Here is a 16226-nt window from a genome sequence, read left to right on the forward strand (position 1 = left end):
TGCTTTTTCTTTCTGATCAGTTTTAACTTTACAAATAGGAAAACAAAAGTAAAATTGCAAAAAGAAAAGAAATCTTTCTGTTACCAGTCATCAGGAAAATGTTGAGTGTCTAGATTTGACAAAACACCTACTTCAAGTAAAAGACTTGTGGCTCTGTGGCGCAATGGATACCGCATTGGACTTCTAGGGAACTGATGTGATTCAAAGGTTGTGGGTTCGAGTCCCACCAGAGTCGTATTTTGAAGTTTGTGTGACATTTATACTTTGTCTCAGTTGTTGTTGGAAATATGAAAAAGGAAAAAAAAAGTATTAATGTTTAGAGAAAATTAGAAGTCGTATTTAGGTTTGAACTTGTCAAAGAATGTAGAAAGAGCAGATACTGAAGGCTCATTGACCCAAAGGATAGCAGATAGGGCACAATTCATTATTGCATATTTTTGGTCTAGTGTTTGGTGTTCTATGTCCTGTTTTCAGTAGTCCCAAGTTCTTTTTTTAATTTGAACCTTTTTAAAAGTTGATTTTTTATGTGTTTATAAGATATTTCTTTACGATCTCTACTGTCTGGATTTGGGGTTTCTAGATATTTTTGGCTTATTTTTCAACTATAACTTAACAAAATGCAAATTTGGCACAAGCATACTCCAGTCCATCCATAGATTGATGATATGTTTTTTTGTTATGAATTTTAGGTCATTATGCAAAACGTGGACATTCTTTGGCTAAAAAGTGGCAAAACAAGTTTAAAGATGAGAACAGAGTGATATCAGCTGCCTTGTCCTCATAAACACTTTCTGCTTCGCTAACGAGATCACTGAATTCATGTAAGTAGGTAATTTTTGGAGAGCTGAAATTCAGCAGAAATTAGTTTTTTGTGATTAAGTTTATTTTTATGGTAAGAAATTAGTTTATAATTTTGGACAAATCATCTGATCTCTTTTCATAATAATCTAGACTTAACACAAATTACCACTATAAAATCTGAAGCAGTAAACTTTGTGAAAGCCAAATTTTGTATCAGTCTGAAAACTTTTGGCCATTAATGTACAGTCTTAGATATTTTTAGAAAAACTGTAAAAGGAAATAATGAGGAAAGGAAAAACTTCTAAAGAAAAGCGTAGCTGACTGCTAAAGTCAGGATATCTACAGGAGCACTCCAGAAAATTTACCAGAATTAATTTGGACTAAAACAAATGTTCTCTGATAGTCTTATCATATGGCTAAAATTATTTCCTTTGTTTTGACTAATATCCTTCCCAAACCAGTGTCCCATTAGCGTGCAACGAAACTGATGTTCCAAGCCATTTTTCTCGGATTAAGTTTCTGAGGCTCAGTGGCTACTGCATTGAAGATGTAGAAAGTAAAAAAGATCAAAGCTTGAGAGTTAGAAACCAACCAAAGGAACCCCTTTTGTAGTCTTGCATACATTATTGTCCCACACTTTACCAACAGGGAACTCTGTTAGTAATTTAAAATTAACTCCTGGCATATAAGACTAAAAAAGTGCATGTAATGAGTTTTATTATGAAATAGATCTTTCTCTTTTACATTATATGCTTTTTCTTTCTGATCAGTTTTAACTTTACAAATAGGAAAACAAGAGTAAAATTGCAAAAAGAAAAGAAATCTTTCTGTTACCAGTCATCAGGAAAATGTTGAGTGTCTAGATTTGACAAAACACCTACTTCAAGTAAAAGACTTGAAACTCATCAAAGAGAATGAAGACTTTCTAGACAGAACAGAAGCATCTCTACTGGTCACAGAAGGTGCAAAAAGTGTCAGAGCACCTCCAAAAGCAGATGAGTGGAAGCATGTGACCAAAAGAAGCAAGAAGACCATGGAGAAATCACCAACCACACAACTGAAGAACCGATATCAAATCTTTGTAGAGGATGAAGATGGCACACCTAAGAATGAAGCAATACCAGCAAGCAAAAAAGAAAAGGGCACACAGCAACAAGTGACAGCAAAAAGTACAGCCAAGAAGCAACGAAGAGTGGTGGTGGTGGGAGACTCACTACTGAGAGGCACCGAAGCAGCCATCTGCAGACCGGACATAACTGCAAGAGAAGTATGCTGCCTTCCAGGTGCGATGATCAAGGATGTGACCGATAGGATACCAAAGCTCTTCAGCTCCAAGGACGTCCACCCATTTCTTCTGATACATGTTGGCACCAATGACACGGCAAGGAAGGACCTACCGACAATCTGCAAGGACTTTGAAGAGTTGGGGAAGAAAGTAAAAGAACTGGATGCACAGGTAGTTTTTTCTTCTATCCTTCCAGTAGACGGGCATGGCACCAGGAGATGGAACAGGATCCTTGATGCAAACAACTGGCTAAGACGATGGTGCAGACAACAAGGATTTGGATTCCTGGACCACGGTGTGAATTACTGGTATGATGGACTCCTCGCCAGAGACGGACTACACCTCAACAAACCTGGGAAACACACATTCGCCAGAAGACTCGCTACACTCATCAGGAGGGCGTTAAACTAGAAGAAGAGGGGACGGGAAGAAAAACATTAGACTCGAACAAAGACGACCCAGGAAAACATACTCAGAAGGGAGATAAGAACATTTCTAAAACAATCCACAGTGAGGAGATTGGAACAAAACAAAATCCTCTAAACTGCATGCTCGCAAACGCCAGAAGCCTGACAAACAAGATGGAAGAACTAGAAGCAGAAATATCTACAGGTAACTTTGACATAGTGGGAATAACCGAGACATGGTTAGATGAAAGCTATGACTGGGCAGTTAACTTACAGGGTTACAGTCTGTTTAGAAAGGATCGTAAAAATCGGAGAGGAGGAGGGGTTTGTCTCTATGTAAAGTCTTGTCTAAAGTCCACTTTAAGGGAGGATATTAGCGAAGGGAATGAGGATGTCGAGTCCATATGGGTTGAAATTCATGGAGGGAAAAATGGTAACAAAATTCTCATTGGGGTCTGTTACAAACCCCCAAATATAACAGAAAGCATGGAAAGTCTACTTCTAAAGCAGATAGATGAAGCTGCAACCCATAATGAGGTCCTGGTTATGGGGGACTTTAACTACCCGGATATTAACTGGGAAACAGAAACCTGTGAAACCCATAAAGGCAACAGGTTTCTGCTAATAACCAAGAAAAATTATCTTTCACAATTGGTGCAGAATCCAACCAGAGGAGCAGCACTTTTAGACCTAATACTATCTAATAGACCTGACAGAATAACAAATCTGCAGGTGGTTGGGCATTTAGGAAATAGCGACCACAATATTGTGCAGTTTCACCTGTCTTTCACTAGGGGGACTTGTCAGGGAGTCACAAAAACATTGAACTTTAGGAAGGCAAAGTTTGAACAGCTTAGAGATGCCCTTAATCTGGTAGACTGGGACAATATCCTCAGAAATGAGAATACAGATAATAAATGGGAAATGTTTAAGAACATCCTAAATAGGCAGTGTAAGCGGTTTATACCTTGTGGGAATAAAAGGACTAGAAATAGGAAAAACCCAATGTGGCTAAACAAAGAAGTAAGACAGGCAATTAACAGTAAAAAGAAAGCATTTGCACTACTAAAGCAGGATGGCACCATTGAAGCTCTAAAAAACTATAGGGAGAAAAATACTTTATCTAAAAAACTAATTAAAGCTGCCAAAAAGGAAACAGAGAAGCACATTGCTAAGGAGAGTAAAACTAATCCCAAACTGTTCTTCAACTATATCAATAGTAAAAGAATAAAAACTGAAAATGTAGGCCCCTTAAAAAATAGTGAGGAAAGAATGGTTGTAGATGACGAGGAAAAAGCTAACATATTAAACACCTTTTTCTCCACGGTATTCACGGTGGAAAATGAAATGCTAGGTGAAATCCCAAGAAACAATGAAAACCCTATATTAAGGGTCACCAATCTAACCCAAGAAGAGGTGCGAAACCAGCTAAATAAGATTAAAATAGATAAATCTCCGGGTCCGGATGGCATACACCCACGAGTACTAAGAGAACTAAGTAATGTAATAGATAAACCATTATTTCTTATTTTTAGTGACTCTATAGCGACAGGGTCTGTTCCGCAGGACTGGCGCATAGCAAATGTGGTGCCAATATTCAAAAAGGGCTCTAAAAGTGAACCTGGAAATTATAGGCCAGTAAGTCTAACCTCTATTGTTGGTAAAATATTTGAAGGGTTTCTGAGGGATGTTATTCTGGATTATCTCAATGAGAATAACTGTTTAACTCCATATCAGCATGGGTTTATGAGAAATCGCTCCTGTCAAACCAATCTAATCAGTTTTTATGAAGAGGTAAGCTATAGACTGGACCACGGTGAGTCATTGGACGTGGTATATCTCGATTTTTCCAAAGCGTTTGATACCGTGCCGCACAAGAGGTTGCTACACAAAATGAGAATGCTTGGTCTGGGGGAAAATGTGTGTAAATGGGTTAGTAACTGGCTTAGTGATAGAAAGCAGAGGGTGGTTATAAATGGTATAGTCTCTAACTGGGTCGCTGTGACCCGTGGGGTACCGCAGGGGTCAGTATTGGGACCTGTTCTCTTCAACATATTCATTAATGATCTGGTAGAAGGTTTACACAGTAAAATATCGATATTTGCAGATGATACAAAACTATGTAAAGCAGTTAATACAAGAGACGATAGTATTCTGCTACAGATGGATCTGGATAAGTTGGAAACTTGGGCTGAAAGGTGGCAGATGAGGTTTAACAATGATAAATGTAAGGTTATACACATGGGAAGAGGGAATCAATATCACCATTACACACTGAACGGGAAACCACTGGGTAAATCTGACAGGGAGAAGGACTTGGGGATCCTAGTTAATGATAAACTTACCTGGAGCAGCCAGTGCCAGGCAGCAGCTGCCAAGGCAAACAGGATCATGGGGTGCATTAAAAGAGGTCTGGATACACATGATGAGAGCATTATACTGCCTCTGTACAAATCCCTAGTTAGACCGCACATGGAGTACTGTGTCCAGTTTTGGGCACCGGTGCTCAGGAAGGATATAATGGAACTAGAGAGAGTACAAAGGAGGGCAACAAAATTAATAAAGGGGATGGGAGAACTACAATACCCAGATAGATTAGCGAAATTAGGATTATTTAGTCTAGAAAAAAGACGACTGAGGGGCGATCTAATAACCATGTATAAGTATATAAGGGGACAATACAAATATCTCGCTGAGGATCTGTTTATACCAAGGAAGGTGACGGGCACAAGGGGGCATTCTTTGCGTCTGGAGGAGAGAAGGTTTTTCCACCAACATAGAAGAGGATTCTTTACTGTTAGGGCAGTGAGAATCTGGAATTGCTTGCCTGAGGAGGTGGTGATGGCGAACTCAGTCGAGGGGTTCAAGAGAGGCCTGGATGTCTTCCTGGAGCAGAACAATATTGTATCATACAATTATTAGGTTCTGTAGAAGGACGTAGATCTGGGTATTTATTATGATGGAATATAGGCTGAACTGGATGGACAAATGTCTTTTTTCGGCCTTACTAACTATGTTACTATGTTACTTGTGGCTCTGTGGCGCAATGGATAGCGCATTGGACTTCTAGGGAACTGATGTGATTCAAAGGTTGTGGGTTCGAGTCCCACCAGAGTCGTATTTTGAAGTTTGTGTGACATTTATACTTTGTCTCAGTTGTTGTTGGAAATATGAAAAAGGAAAAGTTAAGGTATCAGATCTGGGCTTCATATTAATGTTTAGAGAAAATTAGAAGTCGTATTTAGGTTTGAACTTGTCAAAGAACGTAGAAAGAGCAGATACTGAAGGCTCATTGACCCAAAGGATAGCAGATAGGGCACAATTCATTATTGCATATTTTTGGTCTAGTGTTTGGTGTTCTATGTCCTGTTTTCAGTAGTCCCAAGTTCTTTTTTTAATTTGAACCTTTTTAAAAGTTGATTTTTTATGTGTTTATAAGATATTTCTTTACGATTTCTACTGTCTGGATTTGGGGTTTCTAGATATTTTTGGCTTATTTTTCAACTATAACTTAACAAAATGCAAATTTGGCACAATCATACTCCAGTCCATCCATAGATTGATGATATGTTTTTTTGTTATGAATTTTAGGTCATTATGCAAAACGTGGACATTCTTTGGCTAAAAAGTGGCAAAACAAGTTTAAAGATGAGAACAGAGTGATATCAGCTGCCTTGTCTTCATAAACACTTTCTGCTTCGCTAACGAGATCACTGAATTCATGTAAGTAGGTAATTTTTGGAGAGCTGAAATTCAGCGGAAATTAGTTTTTTGTGATTAAGTTTATTTTTATGGTAAGAAATTAGTTTACAATTTTGGACAAATCATCTGATCTCTTTTCATAATAATCTAGAGTTAACACAAATTACCACTATAAAATCTGAAGCAGTAAACTTTGTGAAAGCCAAATTTTGTATCAGTCTGAAAACTTTTGGCCATTAATGTACAGTCCTAGATATTTTTAGAAAAACTGTAAAAGGAAAAAATGAGGAAAGGAAAAACTTCTAAAGAAAAGCATAGCTGACTGCTAAAGTCAGGATATCTACAGGAGCACTCCAGAAAATTTACCAGCATTAATTTGGACTAAAACAAATGTTCTCTGATAGTCTTATCATATGGCTAAAATTATTTCCTTTGTTTTGACTAATATCCTTCCCAAACCAGTGTCCCATTAGCGTGCAACGAAACTGATGTTCCAAGCCATTTTTCTCGGATTACGTTTCTGAGGCTCAGTGGCTACTGCATTGAAGATGTAGAAAGTAAAAAAGATCAAAGCTTGAGAGTTAGAAACCAACCAAAGGAACCCCTTTTGTAGTCTTGCATACATTACTGTCCCACACTTTACCAACAGGGAACTCTGTTAGTAATTTAAAATTAACTCCTGGCATATAAGACTAAAAAAGTGCATGTAATGAGTTTTATTATTAAATAGATCTTTCTCTTTTACATTATATGCTTTTTCTTTCTGATCAGTTTTAACTTTACAAATAGGAAAACAAAAGTAAAATTGCAAAAAGAAAAGAAATCTTTCTGTTACCAGTCATCAGGAAAATGTTGAGTGTCTAGATTTGACAAAACACCTACTTCAAGTAAAAGACTTGTGGCTCTGTGGCGCAATGGATAGCGCATTGGACTTCTAGGGAACTGATGTGATTCAAAGGTTGTGGGTTCGAGTCCCACCAGAGTCGTATTTTGAAGTTTGTGTGACATTTATACTTTGTCTCAGTTGTTGTTGGAAATATGAAAAAGGAAAAAAAAAGAAAATTAGAAGTCGTATTTAGGTTTGAACTTGTCAAAGAACGTAGAAAGAGCAGATACTGAAGGCTCCTTGACCCTATTTTTCAACTATAACTTAACAAAATGCAAATTTGGCACAAGCATACTCCAGTCCATCCATAGATTGATGATATGTTTTTTTTGTTATGAATTTTAGGTCATTATGCAAAACGTGGACATTCTTTGGCTAAAAAGTGGCAAAACAAGTTTAAAGATGAGAACAGAGTGATATCAGCTGCCTTGTCCTCATAAACACTTTCTGCTTCGCTAACGAGATCACTGAATTCATGTAAGTAGGTAATTTTTGGAGAGCTGAAATTAGCCACTGAGCCTCAGAAACTTAATCCGAGAAAAATGGCTTGGAACATCAGTTTCGTTGCACGCTAATGGGACACTGGTTTGGGAAGGATATTAGTCAAAACAAAGGAAATAATTTTAGCCATATGATAAGACTATCAGAGAACATTTGTTTTAGTCCAAATTAATGCTGGTAAATTTTCTGGAGTGCTCCTGTAGATATCCTGACTTTAGCAGTCAGCTATGCTTTTCTTTAGAAGTTTATCCTGGCATATAAGACTAAAAAAGTGCATGTAATGAGTTTTATTATGAAATAGATCTTTCTCTTTTACATTATATGCTTTTTCTTTCTGATCAGTTTTAACTTTACAAATAGGAAAACAAAAGTAAAATTGCAAAGAGAAAAGAAATCTTTCTGTTACCAGTCATCAGGAAAATGTTGAGTGTCTAGATTTGACAAAACACCTACTTCAAGTAAAAGACTTGGGCTCTGTGGCGCAATGGATAGCGCATTGGACTTCTAGGGAACTGATGTGATTCAAAGGTTGTGGGTTCGAGTCCCACCAGAGTCGTATTTTGAAGTTTGTGTGACATTTATACTTTGTCTCAGTTGTTGTTGGAAATATGAAAAAGGAAAAGTTAAGGTATCAGATCTGGGCTTCATATTAATGTTTAGAGAAAATTAGAAGTCGTATTTAGGTTTGAACTTGTCAAAGAACGTAGAAAGAGCAGATACTGAAGGCTCATTGACCCAAAGGATAGCAGATAGGGCACAATTCATTATTGCATATTTTTGGTCTAGTGTTTGGTGTTCTATGTCCTGTTTTCAGTAGTCCCAAGTTCTTTTTTTAATTTGAACCTTTTTAAAAGTTGATTTTTTATGTGTTTATAAGATATTTCTTTACGATCTCTACTGTCTGGATTTGGGGTTTCTAGATATTTTTGGCTTATTTTCAACTATAACTTAACAAAATGCAAATTTGGCACAAGCATACTCCAGTCCATCCATAGATTGATGATATGTTTTTTTGTTATGAATTTTAGGTCATTATGCAAAACGTGGACATTCTTTGGCTAAAAAGTGGCAAAACAAGTTTAAAGATGAGAACAGAGTGATATCAGCTGCCTTGTCCTCATAAACACTTTCTGCTTCGCTAACGAGATCACTGAATTCATGTAAGTAGGTAATTTTTGGAGATCTGAAATTCAGCGGAAATTAGTTTTTTGTGATTAAGTTTATTTTTATGGTAAGAAATTAGTTTATAATTTTGGACAAATCATCTGATTTCTTTTCATAATAATCTAGACTTAACACAAATTACCACTATAAAATCTGAAGCAGTAAACTTTGTGAAAGCCAAATTTTGTATCAGTCTGAAAACTTTTGGCCATTAATGTACAGTCTTAGATATTTTTAGAAAAACTGTAAAAGGAAATAATGAGGAAAGGAAAAACTTCTAAAGAAAAGCGTAGCTGACTGCTAAAGTCAGGATATCTACAGGAGCACTCCAGAAAATTTACCAGAATTAATTTGGACTAAAACAAATGTTCTCTGATAGTCTTATCATATGGCTAAAATTATTTCCTTTGTTTTGACTAATATCCTTCCCAAACCAGTGTCCCATTAGCGTGCAACGAAACTGATGTTCCAAGCCATTTTTCTCGGATTACGTTTCTGAGGCTCAGTGGCTACTGCATTGAAGATGTAGAAAGTAAAAAAGATCAAAGCTTGAGAGTTAGAAACCAACCAAAGGAACCCCTTTTGTAGTCTTGCATACATTACTGTCCCACACTTTACCAACAGGGAACTCTGTTAGTAATTTAAAATTAACTCCTGGCATATAAGACTAAAAAAGTGCATGTAATGAGTTTTATTATTAAATAGATCTTTCTCTTTTACATTATATGCTTTTTCTTTCTGATCAGTTTTAACTTTACAAATAGGAAAACAAAAGTAAAATTGCAAAAAGAAAAGAAATCTTTCTGTTACCAGTCATCAGGAAAATGTTGAGTGTCTAGATTTGACAAAACACCTACTTCAAGTAAAAGACTTGTGGCTCTGTGGCGCAATGGATAGCGCATTGGACTTCTAGGGAACTGATGTGATTTAAAGGTTGTGGGTTCGAGTCCCACCAGAGTCGTATTTTGAAGTTTGTGTGACATTTATACTTTGTCTCAGTTGTTGTTGGAAATATGAAAAAGGAAAAAAAAAGTATTAATGTTTAGAGAAAATTAGAAGTCGTATTTAGGTTTGAACTTGTCAAAGAATGTAGAAAGAGCAGATACTGAAGGCTCATTGACCCAAAGGATAGCAGATAGGGCACAATTCATTATTGCATATTTTTGGTCTAGTGTTTGGTGTTCTATGTCCTGTTTTCAGTAGTCCCAAGTTCTTTTTTTAATTTGAACCTTTTTAAAAGTTGATTTTTTATGTGTTTATAAGATATTTCTTTACGATCTCTACTGTCTGGATTTGGGGTTTCTAGATATTTTTGGCTTATTTTTCAACTATAACTTAACAAAATGCAAATTTGGCACAAGCATACTCCAGTCCATCCATAGATTGATGATATGTTTTTTTGTTATGAATTTTAGGTCATTATGCAAAACGTGGACATTCTTTGGCTAAAAAGTGGCAAAACAAGTTTAAAGATGAGAACAGAGTGATATCAGCTGCCTTGTCCTCATAAACACTTTCTGCTTCGCTAACGAGATCACTGAATTCATGTAAGTAGGTAATTTTTGGAGAGCTGAAATTCAGCAGAAATTAGTTTTTTGTGATTAAGTTTATTTTTATGGTAAGAAATTAGTTTATAATTTTGGACAAATCATCTGATCTCTTTTCATAATAATCTAGACTTAACACAAATTACCACTATAAAATCTGAAGCAGTAAACTTTGTGAAAGCCAAATTTTGTATCAGTCTGAAAACTTTTGGCCATTAATGTACAGTCCTAGATATTTTTAGAAAAACTGTAAAAGGAAAAAATGAGGAAAGGAAAAACTTCTAAAGAAAAGCATAGCTGACTGCTAAAGTCAGGATATCTACAGGAGCACTCCAGAAAATTTACCAGCATTAATTTGGACTAAAACAAATGTTCTCTGATAGTCTTATCATATGGCTAAAATTATTTCCTTTGTTTTGACTAATATCCTTCCCAAACCAGTGTCCCATTAGCGTGCAACGAAACTGATGTTCCAAGCCATTTTTCTCGGATTAAGTTTCTGAGGCTCAGTGGCTACTGCATTGAAGATGTAGAAAGTAAAAAAGATCAAAGCTTGAGAGTTAGAAACCAACCAAAGGAACCCCTTTTGTAGTCTTGCATACATTATTGTCCCACACTTTACCAACAGGGAACTCTGTTAGTAATTTAAAATTAACTCCTGGCATATAAGACTAAAAAAGTGCATGTAATGAGTTTTATTATGAAATAGATCTTTCTCTTTTACATTATATGCTTTTTCTTTCTGATCAGTTTTAACTTTACAAATAGGAAAACAAGAGTAAAATTGCAAAAAGAAAAGAAATCTTTCTGTTACCAGTCATCAGGAAAATGTTGAGTGTCTAGATTTGACAAAACACCTACTTCAAGTAAAAGACTTGTGGCTCTGTGGCGCAATGGATAGCGCATTGGACTTCTAGGGCAGAGGTCCCCAACTCCAGTCCTCAAGGCCCACCAACATGTCATGTTTTCAGGATTTCCTTAGTTTTGCCCAGGTAATAATTGCATCACCTGTGCAATGCAAAGGAAATCCTGAAAACATGACCTGTTGGTGGGCCTTGAGGACTGGAGTTGGGGACCTCTGTTCTAGGGAACTGATGTGATTCAAAGGTTGTGGGTTCGAGTCCCACCAGAGTCGTATTTTGAAGTTTGTGTGACATTTATACTTTGTCTCAGTTGTTGTTGGAAATATGAAAAAGGAAAAGTTAAGGTATCAGATCTGGGCTTCATATTAATGTTTAGAGAAAATTAGAAGTCGTATTTAGGTTTGAACTTGTCAAAGAACGTAGAAAGAGCAGATACTGAAGGCTCATCGACCCAAAGGATAGCAGATAGGGCACAATTCATTATTGCATATTTTTGGTCTAGTGTTTGGTGTTCTATGTCCTGTTTTCAGTAGTCCCAAGTTCTTTTTTTAATTTGAACCTTTTTAAAAGTTGATTTTGTATGTGTTTATAAGATATTTCTTTACGATCTCTACAGTCTGGATTTGGGGTTTCTAGATATTTTTGGCTTATTTTTCAACTATAACTTAACAAAATGCAAATTTGGCACAAGCATACTCCAGTCCATCCATAGATTGATGATATGTTTTTTTGTTATGAATTTTAGGTCATTATGCAAAACGTGGACATTCTTTGGCTAAAAAGTGGCAAAACAAGTTTAAAGATGAGAACAGAGTGATATCAGCTGCCTTGTCCTCATAAACACTTTCTGCTTCGCTAACGAGATCACTGAATTCATGTAAGTAGGTAATTTTTGGAGAGCTGAAATTCAGCGGAAATTAGTTTTTTGTGATTAAGTTTATTTTTATGGTAAGAAATTAGTTTATATTTTTGGACAAATCATCTGATCTCTTTTCATAATAATCTAGAGTTAACACAAATTACCACTATAAAATCTGAAGCAGTAAACTTTGTGAAAGCCAAATTTTGTATCAGTCTGAAAACTTTTGGCCATTAATGTACAGTCCTAGATATTTTTAGAAAAACTGTAAAAGGAAAAAATGAGGAAAGGAAAAACTTCTAAATTAAAGCATAGCTGACTGCTAAAGTCAGGATATCTACAGGAGCACTCCAGAAAATTTACCAGCATTAATTTGGACTAAAACAAATGTTCTCTGATAGTCTTATCATATGGCTAAAATTATTTCCTTTGTTTTGACTAATATCCTTCCCAAACCAGTGTCCCATTAGCGTGCAACGAAACTGATGTTCCAAGCCATTTTTCTCGGATTAAGTTTCTGAGGCTCAGTGGCTACTGCATTGAAGATGTAGAAAGTAAAAAAGATCAAAGCTTGAGAGTTAGAAACCAACCAAAGGAACCCTTTTGTAGTCTTGCATACATTACTGTCCCACACTTTACCAACAGGGAACTCTGTTAGTAATTTAAAATTAACTACTGGCATATAAGACTCTGTGGCGCAATGGATAGCGCGTTGGACTTCTAGGGAACTGATGTGATTCAAAGGTTGTGTGTTCGAGTCCCACCAGAGTCGTATTTTGAAGTTTGTGTGACATTTATACTTTGTCTCAGTTGTTGTTGGAAATATGAAAAAGGAAAAAAAAAGTATTAATGTTTAGAGAAAATTAGAAGTCGTATTTAGGTTTGAACTTGTCAAAGAATGTAGAAAGAGCAGATACTGAAGGCTCATTGACCCAAAGGATAGCAGATAGGGCACAATTCATTATTGCATATTTTTGGTCTAGTGTTTGGTGTTCTATGTCCTGTTTTCAGTAGTCCCAAGTTCTTTTTTTAATTTGAACCTTTTTAAAAGTTGATTTTTTATGTGTTTATAAGATATTTCTTTACGATCTCTACTGTCTGGATTTGGGGTTTCTAGATATTTTTGGCTTATTTTTCAACTATAACTTAACAAAATGCAAATTTGGCACAAGCATACTCCAGTCCATCCATAGATTGATGATATGTTTTTTTGTTATGAATTTTAGGTCATTATGCAAAACGTGGACATTCTTTGGCTAAAAAGTGGCAAAATAAGTTTAACCCCTTAATGACCGCCAATACGTCTTTTAACTGACCTGAGATATAAGAGAATAGTATCCCCATACAGATGACAATCCAGCATCTGTTGGTTGTACACTATAGCTGACAACTTGCTGTATCAGCCACGATCAGTATTTGCACCTTCTAAATCTGTTTAACCCCTTAGATGCTGCTGTCAATAGTGACTACATCATTATAAATGGTTAACAGAGTGTGGGGGCTTCTTCGTTGTCACAATTGGTGCCCTCAGATCATGATTTTGTTGTCCTGATGTTTGCCATGGCAATTCATGACCAAATCGCGGCCTTAGAGTCTGACGGCTGTAGTAATCTGTTTAGAAGTTAGCAACATTTAGGTGGTAAAAATACACATTTTCATTTCTGTCATACCACTTTGCATTAATTCCTGTAAAGCACCTGAAGGGTTAATAAACTACCTGACAGCAGTTTTCAATATGTTTAGGGGTGCTGTTTCTAAAATGGTATCACGTTTGGGGGTTTCCCAATATATGGGACCCCTAAAGTCACTTCAAACATGGATAAGTCCCTAAAAAAATAAATGTGGTAAATTTCTTTGAAAAAATGAAAAATTGCTGCTACATTTTTAAACCTCCTAAAATGCTAACAAAATAAAATAACATTTTACAAATGGTGCTGATGTAAAGCAGACATGTGGGAAATGTTATTTATTAATGGTTTGCTGTTGTATGACTATCTGGATTAAAGGGATAATCATTCAAATTTAGAAAATTGCTAATTTTGTAACATTTTTCTCAAATTTTTAATATTTTTTTATAAATAAACACAAAAAATGTTGAACTAAATTTACCATTATCATAAAGTATAATGTGTCACGAAAAAACAATCTCAAAATCACTGGGATTTGTTGAAGCGTTGCAGAGTTATTACCACATAAAGTGACACTGGTCAGATTTCAAAAATTTGGCTCGGTCACTAAGGGGTTAAAGATGAGAACAGAGTGATATCAGCTGCCTTGTCCTCATAAACACTTTCTGCTTCGCTAACGAGATCACTGAATTCATGTAAGTAGGTAATTTTTGGAGAGCTGAAATTCAGCAGAAATTAGTTTTTTGTGATTAAGTTTATTTTTATGGTAAGAAATTAGTTTATAATTTTGGACAAATCATCTGATCTCTTTTCATAATAATCTAGACTTAACACAAATTACCACTATAAAATCTGAAGCAGTAAACTTTGTGAAAGCCAAATTTTGTATCAGTCTGAAAACTTTTGGCCATTAATGTACAGTCCTAGATATTTTTAGAAAAACTGTAAAAGGAAAAAATGAGGAAAGGAAAAACTTCTAAAGAAAAGCATAGCTGACTGCTAAAGTCAGGATATCTACAGGAGCACTCCAGAAAATTTACCAGCATTAATTTGGACTAAAACAAATGTTCTCTGATAGTCTTATCATATGGCTAAAATTATTTCCTTTGTTTTGACTAATATCCTTCCCAAACCAGTGTCCCATTAGCGTGCAACGAAACTGATGTTCCAAGCCATTTTTCTCGGATTAAGTTTCTGAGGCTCAGTGGCTACTGCATTGAAGATGTAGAAAGTAAAAAAGATCAAAGCTTGAGAGTTAGAAACCAACCAAAGGAACCCCTTTTGTAGTCTTGCATACATTATTGTCCCACACTTTACCAACAGGGAACTCTGTTAGTAATTTAAAATTAACTCCTGGCATATAAGACTAAAAAAGTGCATGTAATGAGTTTTATTATGAAATAGATCTTTCTCTTTTACATTATATGCTTTTTCTTTCTGATCAGTTTTAACTTTACAAATAGGAAAACAAGAGTAAAATTGCAAAAAGAAAAGAAATCTTTCTGTTACCAGTCATCAGGAAAATGTTGAGTGTCTAGATTTGACAAAACACCTACTTCAAGTAAAAGACTTGTGGCTCTGTGGCGCAATGGATAGCGCATTGGACTTCTAGGGAACTGATGTGATTCAAAGGTTGTGGGTTCGAGTCCCACCAGAGTCGTATTTTGAAGTTTGTGTGACATTTATACTTTGTCTCAGTTGTTGTTGGAAATATGAAAAAGGAAAAGTTAAGGTATCAGATCTGGGCTTCATATTAATGTTTAGAGAAAATTAGAAGTCGTATTTAGGTTTGAACTTGTCAAAGAACGTAGAAAGAGCAGATACTGAAGGCTCATCGACCCAAAGGATAGCAGATAGGGCACAATTCATTATTGCATATTTTTGGTTTAGTGTTTGGTGTTCTATGTCCTGTTTTCAGTAGTCCCAAGTTCTTTTTTTAATTTGAACCTTTTTAAAAGTTGATTTTGTATGTGTTTATAAGATATTTCTTTACGATCTCTACTGTCTGGATTTGGGGTTTCTAGATATTTTTGGCTTATTTTTCAACTATAACTTAACAAAATGCAAATTTGGCACAAGCATACTCCAGTCCATCCATAGATTGATGATATGTTTTTTTGTTATGAATTTTAGGTCATTATGCAAAACGTGGACATTCTTTGGCTAAAAAGTGGCAAAACAAGTTTAAAGATGAGAACAGAGTGATATCAGCTGCCTTGTCCTCATAAACACTTTCTGCTTCGCTAACGAGATCACTGAATTCATGTAAGTAGGTAATTTTTGGAGAGCTGAAATTCAGCGGAAATTAGTTTTTTGTGATTAAGTTTATTTTTATGGTAAGAAATTAGTTTATATTTTTGGACAAATCATCTGATCTCTTTTCATAATAATCTAGAGTTAACACAAATTACCACTATAAAATCTGAAGCAGTAAACTTTGTGAAAGCCAAATTTTGTATCAGTCTGAAAACTTTTGGCCATTAATGTACAGTCCTAGATATTTTTAGAAAAACTGTAAAAGGAAAAAATGAGGAAAGGAAAAACTTCTAAATTAAAGCATAGCTGACTGCTAAAGTCAGGATA

At 35.6% G+C, this 16226-nt stretch overlaps 8 non-coding genes across 8 annotated transcripts; all 8 read left to right on the forward strand.

Annotated features, from left to right (window-relative positions):
• Positions 1 to 149: 149 nt before the first annotated feature.
• Positions 150 to 235, forward strand: TRNAR-UCU (transfer RNA arginine (anticodon UCU)). Its single transcript is given in 2 exon segments — positions 150 to 186; positions 200 to 235. It is a non-coding gene; the product is annotated as a tRNA-Arg (tRNA).
• Positions 236 to 5525: 5290 nt separating this feature from the next.
• On the forward strand, positions 5526 to 5611 carry TRNAR-UCU (transfer RNA arginine (anticodon UCU)). Its single transcript is given in 2 exon segments — positions 5526 to 5562; positions 5576 to 5611. It is a non-coding gene; the product is annotated as a tRNA-Arg (tRNA).
• A 1484-nt stretch (positions 5612 to 7095) lies between these two features.
• TRNAR-UCU (transfer RNA arginine (anticodon UCU)) lies at positions 7096 to 7181 on the forward strand. Its single transcript is given in 2 exon segments — positions 7096 to 7132; positions 7146 to 7181. It is a non-coding gene; the product is annotated as a tRNA-Arg (tRNA).
• An 871-nt stretch (positions 7182 to 8052) lies between these two features.
• Positions 8053 to 8138, forward strand: TRNAR-UCU (transfer RNA arginine (anticodon UCU)). The gene is given in 2 exon segments: positions 8053 to 8089; positions 8103 to 8138. It is a non-coding gene; the product is annotated as a tRNA-Arg (tRNA).
• A 1483-nt stretch (positions 8139 to 9621) lies between these two features.
• TRNAR-UCU (transfer RNA arginine (anticodon UCU)) lies at positions 9622 to 9707 on the forward strand. Its single transcript is given in 2 exon segments — positions 9622 to 9658; positions 9672 to 9707. It is a non-coding gene; the product is annotated as a tRNA-Arg (tRNA).
• A 1465-nt stretch (positions 9708 to 11172) lies between these two features.
• Positions 11173 to 11428, forward strand: TRNAR-UCU (transfer RNA arginine (anticodon UCU)). The gene is made up of 2 exons: positions 11173 to 11209; positions 11393 to 11428. It is a non-coding gene; the product is annotated as a tRNA-Arg (tRNA).
• A 1273-nt stretch (positions 11429 to 12701) lies between these two features.
• On the forward strand, positions 12702 to 12787 carry TRNAR-UCU (transfer RNA arginine (anticodon UCU)). The gene is given in 2 exon segments: positions 12702 to 12738; positions 12752 to 12787. It is a non-coding gene; the product is annotated as a tRNA-Arg (tRNA).
• Positions 12788 to 15217: 2430 nt separating this feature from the next.
• TRNAR-UCU (transfer RNA arginine (anticodon UCU)) lies at positions 15218 to 15303 on the forward strand. Its single transcript is given in 2 exon segments — positions 15218 to 15254; positions 15268 to 15303. It is a non-coding gene; the product is annotated as a tRNA-Arg (tRNA).
• The last annotated feature ends 923 nt before the right edge of the window (positions 15304 to 16226 follow it).

Source organism: Ranitomeya imitator, chromosome 1, assembly GCF_032444005.1.
Source record: "Ranitomeya imitator isolate aRanImi1 chromosome 1, aRanImi1.pri, whole genome shotgun sequence".
In the NCBI taxonomy this organism is placed as follows: domain Eukaryota; kingdom Metazoa; phylum Chordata; class Amphibia; order Anura; family Dendrobatidae; genus Ranitomeya; species Ranitomeya imitator.